We start from the raw sequence: 12,923 nt of genomic DNA, 5'->3' as shown, positions 1-12,923 counted from the left end.
GACAATACCTGTCAGATGCTCACAGTCAGTGGGCCAGAAGCAAACTCATCAGATGCTCCAGCTGAAGCAGCCCACTAGAGGAAGTTCCTGCTCTAACTGGGATGACTTTCATACTTCAAACAGTGCTGCCAGACTCCAGTGACAAAAACATACTGTGCCTCCAGCTTAACACAACAGACAAGAGTTGAAGATATTCTTCCCTCTAGAGTGAGTTGAACAGAGCGATGCAGAAGAGATGACCCAAAGGGCTGACTTGGACAGACCACAGGTGATCTGTTGTAGGGAAGCCACCACCGCACACAGGGCTCAGGCCCCTTTCCCCCACTCAGGATTGCCTTGGGAGAGGGGGAGGGCAGGGTTGGAGAGAACCCAGCCATTGTACTTGCACAAACATGTACGAGACGAATACATGAGAACAAGTTTGGTCCTGAACAAAAGCATATTCTTTTGTTTAATAGGAAAATAGGCTTACACAATCACACCATCTGCATCCCTCCTAACTCCTCCCCCTTAACTATTCCAGTCAATAGTTACCATCAGCCAAATGTGACAGAACAGCAGCAGTCTCAGAGATAACTATGTTCCTACAGGAGAGGTAGCCAGGGAGAGGAGAGACCGCTTGGAAGTGACCACACGGAAGAGCAAGCTGGGCTGTGAGTTCACATCTTGACAAAGAACCCAGAAGAGGACGAGCTCACTTCAAAGCTGTAACTGCAGGCAAAGTGTCCTAAAGATTTTACAAGTCAGCCACAAGACAGGAATCCAGGAAGCAGCACTTCGTCAGTCCTGCAGTTTCTGAAGTGACTTCTTTTAAAGAACAGAAATTAAGTAAACACACTTTACATATGTTAAGGAAGCATGATCACCAACTCAGATTGCGCAAAATGATTTTGTATTTCCCAGGTGAGGTGACAAGTGAAGTTACATACAGCTTTTGAGTGCTAACAAAGAGACAAACCAACCTCCAGATAAATAAATAAATGTTTTCTAAAAAAACCCTCACATTTTTTAAGTGACAGCAATTGATTTCCTCTATCTTAAGCACATGCCTCTGCTAAAGCCCATCTGTCAGTAGAGAACAATTGCACAGACAAATGGGGCTGACTGAGAAAGTTATATCATAGAAACAAACTGCCTGAGCTCTAAGCAACAAAATTGATTTTCCTTATGCACATAAAACTTCTTCCATTTCACAGAATAGTATTTTCATTTATGTTTGCTATTAATTTAAGAAATAGGGCACTTAACAATGCAGGAGAGGCTGGGAAAGGCCACAGGGCTTTAAGGAGTTAAAGATTTACAGCCAGTTATGTCCCCATGTGAAGAGCCTGCACTCCTCCTGAAGACACAAGGGCTTGGTGAGAACACATGATGGGTCTGGGTCTCACAATGGTGAAGGTTACATGGCATGTTATTTTCTTTCTGTATCTTTCACTGTTCTAGAGCCAGATGAAGTGGAAAAGCTGCCTTTTCAAACAAACACTGCTCTACAGAAAAAACCATCCCAGACTGTTTCCAAAGTTAAAATCAGAGAGGCCTCCAACTAGGAAAAGCCATAGTGAAAGGACTTGCTACTCTGAGTAGCATCTACATCTCTTTACTACTGACCTAACAGCGTACATCCTAGAAGAACTGCATGTTAAAAGTGACAACAACTCCAGGTATTTCTGGCCACAGGAAAGTACTTCAAAAACACACAGTAGACTTGCTAATAGAGGTATGGGTAAAGATAAATCAGCTTTGTTCCCACCTACAGGAGTCTCAGCACAGACTATGATCTATAAACTCAAATGCAAGGTCTGTACTTCCCAAAGTAACTTCCCACTTCAGTTCCTACTGCTAAGCAGCTCTCTACAGAGAATTTTCTTTCAAGTGACATTCTATTTGTAACAATTAATTACTAATTACATTTCATTCTTCAATGCATTGGTGGAAAAGAGAAAAAAAATTATTTGGAATAAATTGTACCAGGATGCAAGCTTTTATAGGAAAAAAAAGATATTAGTACTCAAGTTCTAGGTGTAGCATTACTGAAATAAAATAACTAGCATCACATTCTGGAAGTCTTGTGAAAGCTATACAAAAATGATCATGGTCCAATTAATCTTGCACAAAAAAAAAAAAAAAATCCCGTATTTTATATTATTGCAAAGAATCTTCAAGATGTCATCTAAATTTGCCAGACACTGATTCTCCAGTAAGTCAGGCAGGCCCCTGCTTTGCCCTGGAGAAAAATATGCTCAGTCTAAATTTGGATCAGCAGCACTATACACAGAGAAAGCACATCAGTAAATACAAACTGAGCAAAATCAACAAGTGTAATATTTAAAAAAAAAAAAAAAAAAAAAATGTTCAGAGCTTAAGAACAGGCTGTTAAGGCTCATGCAGCTGGCCTGGCACTGCTGGAAAGAAAAAGATCATGGAAGCACACTCAACCACCACCTTTCATTAGGCAGAAGATACTCTGTTCAATCCTAGTCTAGATTCACCAGTAATTATCAAAACATGTCATCACTTTTGATTAATACAGTATAATCAAGAAGAGGAGAAAAGGTAGAAGTACTGTCAGGGTCCTCTCTGAAATTCATGTGAGAAAGAAAAAAAAACACTTATAAACACAGCTCCCAACTTATGAAGCTACTGCATGGATTTAATGACAATCTGCGTGAGACACTGCGACTTCCAATACTGCAGAAATACTTGTATTTACCCAGAAATACTGTTCAAAATAACCTGTGGCCATGTACCAGTGGAACTGAGGGCATACTGCTGCTTGGAGGGCAAACCAGAACCAGACTAGAAGACCTATAATTTGTAAATCAACAATTTACTGGGCCAGCAGCTGAAAACATGAGAGATGAGCCACACAGAGCTCCGGGCTACCACAATACCCAGAAGTCGACCCTTTTTTGTGCTGTAGTAGTTACTACTGGGGGAGTTCCCTAGTACCATCGGGGTCTGCAAGATACACGGAAACTGTTTCTGAGGCCATTTTCTGTGCTTTGAAAAATATAGAATACTATAATATAACCACCATCCTTACTGGAGAGGGAGAAGACATCCTCAAGGAAAGCAAACAGAGAGATGGACAGGAACCCTGTGCTACCATCTAACTTCCCTATCTAACATCCCTGTCCCTATTCCCTATCTGATGACACACACTGTGGTGATAAAGCCTTTGAGTAGGAAAGAGGTTACTGGGTAAAGACATTGGTGGTTTCCAATTAGGAAATTTATTTATATTCTGAAGCGGTCCCTGAGAGCAATTCCCTTGCTTGGGAGCCACTGCCTTAAAATGGCAGTCAGAAGAACACAAGAGCAGCCACCTGCCTGGTGCATGTAGGAGGAAAAATACTTGGTGAACTGTGCCACAGCTGCAACCAACACAGACACCCAAGAGCAATGAGAAAACGCACCTTAAAGTGATATAATTGGAACACGGCACACAGCATGCTTGGACAAAGAATGTGTAAAATCCTCTCAGTCACTGCTTTAGCCAGGCTCTACCATAGATACACCAGCTACCCCGCTCAGGTAGCAGAGGATGGCACTTGGAGCTAACCTTGCACTACAAAACACAGCTCTGAAGCAGAGTAAAAGGTGAAGGGAGAAGTGGGCATGCTCTTCTCTGTTGATGAAGGATTCATAGTGAACTAAGCAGGAGGAAGCTTTCAATACTAATAAAAGATAAGGTAGTCAGACTCCGTGCAACTGTACTGTGAAGAAATCACCATGATTTATGACTTCTGCCTAGATCCAGTTGCAGAGAGGAAAAAAACCCAACCATGTGTGTGCCTCTCATACTAAGTATACACCATCTCATGTCTGTGCAAGACACAGGAGCAACCAAGGCTGCCTGCTTTACACACACAAAATATTAAAGGAACCGATTCCTAAGGCAATGGGAAAACACTACATAGGAGAACTTCCAAGTCACAAATTCTGCTCATTTAAACCAAGCTGCTTCATCAGGTTAACTGAAGGAATTAAGAAAGCAGCTGGAGAAGAACACATTCACCAACCAGTCTCTAGCTATTCCTGATCTTGGGTTACTTTTTCTGGGTGCAAGCTCCACTGCTGGCACAGTACAATCTGTCACCGGCCATTACACTGATTACCATCCATTAGTTTTGTGAAGTACAGGTGTGAAATTTAATCCTATTTTTGCTATTTATTTACAAGCTATTCATATACTGGATATGAACCAACTATATAAGGCTTCATGTTAACAGCAGTGTAGCTGAATATTAGTCACACGTTAAAAATGAGCAATGGAAGTAATAATTCATAAAAAATTGTTTACTGAATTTTTGTTTGGTAAGGCAAGCAGAACAGAAGCTTACACTATTTAAAAATACAACTAATTGCTATACAGTTGGGAAACAGGTAAGAATCCATGAGAATGACAAGATTTAAGTATCAGTCCCATAAATATAAAATTAAATTAAAAAGTCATTCTAGAAAACACTGAGATCAGAGTTGGGCCTCTTACAAACAACAATCTTTCTTCCCTGCTACTAAGGCAGAGTGATTAAAATGAAAGATAATCCCCTTTGCTTCAAACACTAATTATTACATGTATTAAAAATTTCTTCTTGCACCATAAGAGACCTAAACTCAAGAACTGAATTTTACCAAGACCATCAACCCACACATCTTTGCTGTAATACAGTAACTGTTTGAATTTTCCCTTACAATTATATTTATACAATAGACTAGCAGGCTCAGCTTTGATTTCAGCACAGCACATTTCTTACCACTTAGGAAACCAAACGCAGAACAGCTGTGGAAGCAAAGCCCACTATATGCAAATAATCAGATCAAAAAAAGTACAAGCGGAAAATCCCTTGTGAAGATCACTTCAGTGGGAACTCTGTGATGAAAGTTTTATTAAAATGCCAGTTATGCCTTGGTGTAAGGATATCGAGAGGAAGCATCCCCCACACATTTTTCACAATGGGTGTAAAGAGATGCCTGCTCCGCACAGTTTCGATGCCTGCATGAGTTCAGTGCCCAAGCTGTCTGCACTGCCAGCAGCTCTCCAGAGGAACTGAGCAGCTTGCTACCCTCGCCACTATGTTTCCTGCATTGCTAATTCAGATATCTAAACTCAAATATCAGAATTAGGCAGTCATTTTCCTACTCTTTCCAACAACCAAAATGAAAACACTTCTGCATTAATTCACTATCTTCATCCACTTGCAGAAGCAAACAGTATGTAAGGCCTCCGCACACTGGAATTATGTTACACCAACAATCAACCAATCTATCACAGCAAGCTCTAGCGAAAGGGAAAGAGAAGTAGTCTCCCCTCATCTGCCTGCACACCAGGCAGCATTCACTACTAAGTCACATTTCTGCCCAACCTGGCATAGCTCCCCCAAATTCCAAACTATTTGACCACAGGGAAAACATAAAATCTAAAAATACAGGGAGAGAGTTGGCTTCTGTATTCATTAAGACTTGCTGCTCCAACGTCCTCTATTCGCAGGATGTGGATGGAGTACAGCAGTAAAAGCTAGCTCATCAGTCTCTCTCACCTCCCTGGAGTGTTGATACATTTCAGCTTGAATTTCCCTTTGGAGTCTTCTTCCAGCAGTCAAACTGTAATGGCCTGGCATGTATGGATTTTTTTTTTTCTTTTGCACTACCATTCAACATTGCTACAAAGAGGTTTATATGAGTAAAAATAAATTGTTGATTAATCTTCTTATAGGGTTTAAGAGTAGGAAATGCAAGCCAATTATCAATGCTGTAGGTAGCTACTGAAAAAAAAAAAAAAAAAAAAAACAACCTGCAAACTGAAAGACCACTGAATCCCCAGACACGCATTCGAGGCAGCAGCCTCACGCACCTTCTCCCATCCCACTGCAGCGTATGGAGGTGAGGGCAGGTGTGTTAGCATGTCAGTGCTGGCTCTCCCAAGAATCTGAGCATCACAGAAGCATCTTGCAGCAACTCTGTTCCATTTGTGCACCCTGCCTACGAAGTCTACTTTTGCTCCCCGTTCCATTTTTAAATCCTGACAAATACTTGGGCTTAATCCCTTTCACAAATTAATCACCTTTTCTCCAGGTGCGCCTCCAAGAACTTGTGATGTTGAATATGTTCCTCTCCTTTCCTCCTCCCTCTATGTCCGTGCTTCAGTACACGGCCACCAGGAGAGTGACTGCACAGGCGAGCCTCTCTTCCGTCTGTCCACCCACACGTTTTGCTTCAAATACAATTAATACGAACGTTAAGAAACTTCAGAACAAGCAGTACATATAGCAGGTCTCATGCTCATGCTTGTTTAATATACCTTGTTATATTTAAACCTCAAAGGATAAAATATGATACAAGTTGTAACAAATACTTCCTGAGCACATTCTCACATCTTTGGTAGGTGATTATTGCACTGCATCTCAGTCTAAACAGACTATCAATGAAATATGTTTCTAGACTACTGGAAACAGTTACGTCAGTACTGACCAAAGTACAAAAGAACTTCTTTATTTTATGTTTTAATCATTTTAAATAATCAGCAGCCTTAATGCATTATTTGCCTTTGAATACTAAAGATGATAGAAAACACCTCCTTTTTATCTTGCAACATCAAAACCAAAGGACTATATAAATATTTAGTGAATGATCAGTACGCTCTGAATTAGAAGTGAGAATATCACAGTGAGTATTACCCAAATGTTAACAGCAGAGAACAACAACACTGAAATACAGGGACACACTCGATCACTGGCACAAACCAGGTGTAATACCAATATGCGGCAACGCAGTCAAAATGAGGTCAGGATGGCAATGTTCGCCAACTTTCATACACTTTGATGTGTCATCATCTTTAGTTCAAACCACTTAGCTCTGGGGAGACCCCCCTGCAGTGCTGGGGCCAGCTCTGGGGCCCCCAACAGCAGAAGGACACGGAGCTGCTCGAGCGGGGCCAGAGGAGGCCACGAAGATGCTGGGGGGGTTGGAGCAGCTCCCCTGGGAGGCCGGGCTGAGAGAGTTGGGGGGTTCAGCCTGGAGAAGAGAAGGCTCTGGGGAGACCTTAGAGCGGCCTCCCAGGGCTTAAAGGGGGGACAGGAAAGGTGGGGAGGGACTCCTGATCTAGGGATAGCATGAGAGGTAGGAAGAAATTCTTCCCTGTGCGGGTGGTGAGGCGCTGGCCCAGGGTGCCCAGAGCAGCTGTGGCTGCCCCCTCCCTGGAAGGGTTCAAGGCCAGGTTGGACGGGGCTGGGAGCCCCCTGGGCTGGGGGAAGGGGGCCCTGCCCGTGGGAGCGGCTTGAGACTAGGTAATGTTTAAGGCCCCTTCCAACTCAGACCATTCTATGATTCTGTCTTCTCTGACATGCTTGACAACAGTTTTCAACAACAGTGGAGAAAACAGAATTTTGGATTCTTTATGCTGCATCATAATTTATGAAAGGAAGACAATACAACACACCTAAAAACTTTTTCCAGGGTCACAGCCCCAAAATAACCACCTAGTTGCTGTGCTCCACAGACTGGGACTTCACTAAAGCATGGGAAGAAACCATCAAAGGTCAGAATTTAATTCATCAACAGTCTCAACACATGCCCAAATAATGACCCTGCCCAAGAGAACTAGTTGGAACTCGAAAATATTCCCAGAGCCTTGAAATAGTTCAGCATGTGCTAGTATCACACACTGAGATTCTCAATTTAAGTCCAAGTAGACTACTGATTAGCTGTGGGGAAAAGACACTCAATTCCCCATCCAAATATGTTCCACAAATCTGAAAAAAATATCTATAAGTACACCTTTTCACAAGTTAAATAAGGATAAACTTTTAAAGATAACCAACTGGAATAGTTAAACTTTAATGGTCTTTTTTTAACCTCAATTAAGTGTCTCAGTCAGAAAAGTAAACAATACAACACAAACAATGCCATAAAGACAGTGTTTCTTTTTTAACTCTTAAATCCCCAGATTAGCTACACTGAATTTTTGGATCATTTTTAACTTGAGCCAACAATTCACATAAATGAAGACATGTACGTATAATTTTGTAGCGTATCCTGTAATGACATCACTGAGCAAGAAATACTAGTATGAACAGATTAATATTTGAGCATGTTTTTAAAGCAACCATTAGCTTCAAAACACTACAATGATTCTGCTGCCAGAAGCACATGACAGCCTTTGGCGAGGAACATAACAGAGCTTATTCTGGAAATGGTGTCTAAAATATTTAACTTGGAAAACAAAGTTTCAAAAGTATCAGTACTGGCCCCTGTATTATTCTGTATGTCCAAGCTACCTTTAAAGTACTTCTCAAAACAAGAAACCTTTTATAATTTAGCTAGTTACAGAATACCTAATGATCCAAATTCAAAATTCCCTTTCCCCAACCCTTAATCCAGCTACTTCCTTGGCTATAAATAGGTTTGACTGCCACAGCGTTTTCTCACCTGTGAAATAATACAAGTTCTTGTTGACAACATTGTGTATTTACCGCTTTATTTTATGTAGCTTCCGTCATAAAGTAATTTCCTTAATTAGGAAATAAGTGGAAGGTTTTGGGGAGTCAGTTCAGCGTTCAAAGACAAAACCAGACAACTTTCTTTCAAGCCATTTTTGTCCTTCCCTAATAGAACTATTTTTCAGAATATTCTTAAAATAAAAAACACAGAGATCATGACTGTGCCTAAAATCACCACTTACATATTTCTGTGGACAGCACATGCTCAGTATGAAATGTACCGCTGACGTACATACTTTGTGCAACAAGGCTTTCCTTTAAAATCATGACCTCCAATATCTAATGAAAAAGACCCTTCTACTGAAGGCAATTTGGTTTTGCACTCATTGAAGAAGAGATGGAGGAGCAGCAATTAAAATTAAATGACAGTTGAGTACCTAAACCTTTCAACAGTTGAGAAAAATCCCACCTTTTTCCATGCCTAAAGTTATGGAAGTGCTCTGGCATAATGCCCCCTTGAAAGAACAATTCTAAATATCCTGATTTTTAACAAAGACTACTGTTTAAAAAAAAAAAAAAAATGGAACCAACATTGCTCAGAATACTAAACATCGCAATCTAATCACAAGAAAAATTGAAAGTCACATGAGGTATGTGCTGCTGCTAGGCATAGCAGGAGCTTGAACGGTCACTCGCTACCAGCCTCACTTTCCCCTCCTCGCCCAGAGCTTTGCTGCATTCAGGTACCAAGGAGAAAAACTACTGAAAAAATGCACTAGCAAAGTGCCCATCAGCAGTCCTTACGGCAGCCCTTCAGAGACAGAGGAGGTGCAGGCTGCCCAGCCCACCCCCGGGAGGCTTCGGCAGACAGAGCCACCGCAGTCCCCAGCCTGGTGAGGTCCCAGGGCACAGACCTGCTCCTGCAGGAGGGAAATCCTCCTTCTTCTGACAAGGCAGCGCAAACACGGTTAATCTTGTGTCTCTCAAAATCCCTTTGCGAGATCTTCTTTGAGAATTGTTAACACAGAAAGGGACAACCCATTCTCACAGAAGACAAGTGCACGCCAGACTCCGGCGATCGTGTCAAATGAGAAAGGCAGTATTAGAACAAACTTTTGGAAACGCACATACTTAAATCAAGAAAGCAAACTCAACTAAAGAGTCTGCTGCAACAGCTCTGAAAGTATTAGTCTGCCATCAGCTCAAAGATGGATTTCATACATTGCTGCACACCAAAGCGTACTTGTCACTTCAGCCTCTGACAAATCCTCAAAAAGTTGTCAAGTCACCTGCGCTCTGCAGTGCAAAACAATAAAACTTGTCAACCGACACCAGTCATTAGCAGGATTGCTGCATGATGTTCAACCCAACGATACACAAAGTAAGCAGAGAAAGGCCAAAAAAATATACAAAATACTGCTCAGCACTGGTCTAAGTTCAAGTGAATTCAGTAGGAACAGATTTAGGTCACAGCTGAGCACCCGTGTTAAGCCTAGGCAGCTCACCTCTTACTAAGGAAGAAAATAGATATAAACCCCCCCTCGTGTGTTTCTTTGCCATGGACAAAGCATAGCACAGTATGTTAAAGTTCTGCATTTCAATTGCTTCACAAATTAGAAGCTGTACTGCATTTACCTCTGAGGCAAAGGTGACATCCATTTAAAAAAGACACCCCCAGAAAAATATAAATATACACACATGTAGATTTAAATAGGCTAGTACCTGTCACTACTCCATTTTTGGTGGAAAAGGAGCCAAAGGAAGGAAAGTAGTGAGCTCTACTCAGCACTCCTGATTGGCAGGCCCAGGCTTTAATAGGGCAGAAGTAGCCAAAATAGAGCCATCAGATTTTAATCAGAGTGCCAGCCAAACAGAACTGCAGTTCTTAGCTCAAAGTCGTGGCACCCTGCGAGCACTGCTCTCTCTTATTCAGCACTGCTCCCAAAACAGAAGCCACGTTTTCTTTCTCCCTTCTTTAATGCATTTTTCCATGCTGCCACCAAGGCTACTGGGGCATACTGTTTGCTTTAAGCTTTGCTTTAAAAACAAGTGTCTTCAGGGCAGGGATTTTTCCCTGATAGGTTGTGAATGCTACCGATTATTCTGTAAGCTTTCCAGACACTAACACCAGAAAAAAAACAAAAACAAAAAAAAAAAAAAAAAACAAAAAACCAAAAAAACAAACCACCACACAAACAAAAAACACCAAAACCAACCCAATTTTATCACCATACAATCTGAAGGGATGCAGGCTATAAAGCAGCACAAGCAGCTGAGGCAACGCAAAGGCATTTCCTGACATCATACCAGACATCACCTTAAAGCAGGATTCAGACAGCACCAACCATCTCAAACACTTTTAACTCTGGAGAGAGCACAGGTCCAATACAGAGCTGTCTTCAAGCAACAGTAGCTTCGACAGTGTAACAAAATAACTTTCTCAAAGGACAACAGTTGATGGTTTGGTATCGGTAAACTCTGGATTCAGCCCTTTCCAAGTGGCACACACTAGTATATTTGAAGGATACGGTCTACCAAATGTGTTACTGACCCATAAGCACCTTTTCAAAGTAAAAAGCAAATAAGCAAAATGCCTCAACCAACCAACGCCCACAAATGACCTCAGCATCAGTTGAGTAAAGTTAAAGTAGTAAGACATAAACTACTCTTCCAGGAAGGGCGTGATGCATTAACATCTTATCCTACAGCAGCACAACCCTACATCAGTTAACAGTTCTCAGCTGCCTAAATTGCATGTTACAAAAATAGCTTAAAGCCATCCCTGAAGGATGTGTGTGCTGCACTGAGTGAGGCAGATTCACTAGCATATACACAATCCCACGAAAAACAGGCATGGGCGAGGCAGCTACCTGATATGGCAAGTCCCAATCCACAACACTAATTTCCAGAATTATTAGCAAATATTTAGCTATACATAGCGACCTTACCTTGAGTTTTAACTTCAAAACTTTGGTTAGCTGATCAATGGGCAGTCTTAAGCATCACCTTCATCACAGAAAACAGATTTATACTGGCTTAATAAACACCTTAAGTCCCCAGGATAACGTGCGCGGCCTCCATCTCTGCTCGCCTCAAGGTGCGTTACAGTATTAACACAGCTCAGCGAGACCACACCAAGTTAGCAGCCTCCATCTGAACAGCTTTGCCAGCACGGAGCCCTGCAGGGCTCGGGCCGGGAGCCCAGGCTGGCTTCCCGGCGGCGTCAGGAAGGTAGGCACCCCACGATACCAGCCTCCGCTCCGCTCCACCATCAGTCTTGCCTTGGCCTTAAGCCAGGATTTATGAAGTCCAGCAACATTTACGTCAAACCTCTACCCTGGGAAACCCGCTAAAAAGAAAACACGTCTAAATTTCCTTTACATGGATATGCTATTAAGAAGAAGAGTGCATTTATCCTCACTAACAAAGGGAGGAAATAGAAGTGAGTATCAAGGCTGCTCTGCATTACCATTATTCAAGCTGGGATTTACCATGCCCAGAAGCACTCTAAAAGCCTCAAACTTGCACTGAAGTGATGTTGCCCTGGCACAAAAAGAATCTAGTAAAGGATGTCAGTCCAGTTAGTAGTGAGTATCCAAGCAGTCTAAATAGAGAAGACAGCTAAAACACAGCGTGGCTTACAGAACCTGAATCTGGTAAAGGCATTCCTCCTTCTACCTTCCTCTTCTTGGCCAAGAAGAATTATGGAGATGAGACATCTGAGTATCTAACACAATGCTGCTAATCACTTTAACTGAGATTTTTTTTTTTTAACATCTCAGAAAACCATGCTTTGCTTTCCTCCTCGATTGCTGTCACTAAGCCTCAAATGTGTAAGCAAAACAGCTCCTCAAAGGAAAAAAAGTCTTCAGCTGTCTGAATTAAAAAAAATCCAACTCAAAGTAACCATCACATGGAGTTCTGAGATATGGCATCCAGTGCCACTGGGAAAATTATTTTCCTTCCTCACAAAAAGAGGACAGTGACCTATATATGGAAGAGGGGCAAACGGTGATTGTGAATGAAAATGAGCCAAAAATAGCTTGCTCAATTTTTCTTAGTACATGGAAAATCCATTACAGAAGTCTACACAGCAACAATGAAGCCTGACAAGTTAATGAGCTGCTGCTTGTGGAGTCACAGGAGAGATGGCCCATCATTCAGAAATTCCTATGCTGCACAAACACAAGTCACAAAGATGACTGTAATTTATGATTCGATGAAAAAACGAAACAAAACAAAAAAATCTCACAGCTCCTGAAAGCTCCTTGCGCAAAGGCAGCACTGCTTTATTACTCCCAAGCCCCACAGCCTGTTGGGCAGGAAGCCTGGTGTTTCAAAGCTGGCTGAAGTGACATTTGCAAAGACAAACAGAAGTCCAGAGAGCACTCTGGTAGGATGGTACCGGCGTGAAGAGAGGGCTCGCTGAGCCTAACAGCGCCAGTATGTGCTTCCAGAGCAACACCCACATGAGGGCCTCAGCAA

The 12,923-nt window shown here is 42.0% G+C and overlaps 1 protein-coding gene across 7 annotated transcripts in view; it reads right to left on the bottom strand.

The window, feature by feature from the left end:
- SPSB4 (splA/ryanodine receptor domain and SOCS box containing 4) overlaps positions 1–12,923 on the bottom strand; it is a 168,946-nt gene that overhangs the window by 76,602 nt on the left and 79,421 nt on the right. Inside the window, exon 1 of one of the 7 annotated variants that reach the window (XM_033005501.2) lies at positions 6,065–6,111. The exons of the other annotated variants lie outside the window; for them this stretch is intronic. The gene's annotated coding sequence lies outside the window, so the exon portion shown is untranslated. Of the gene's footprint in view, positions 1–6,064; positions 6,112–12,923 lie in introns of those variants that run through there. 7 annotated transcript variants of the gene reach the window in all.

Source organism: Tyto alba, unplaced genomic scaffold (assembly GCF_018691265.1).
Source record: "Tyto alba isolate M040663 unplaced genomic scaffold, T.alba_DEE_v4.0 Super-Scaffold_10, whole genome shotgun sequence".
In the NCBI taxonomy this organism is placed as follows: domain Eukaryota; kingdom Metazoa; phylum Chordata; class Aves; order Strigiformes; family Tytonidae; genus Tyto; species Tyto alba.
Note: the sequence above shows the minus strand (reverse complement) of the source record. Positions and strands in the feature narration are given on the sequence as shown.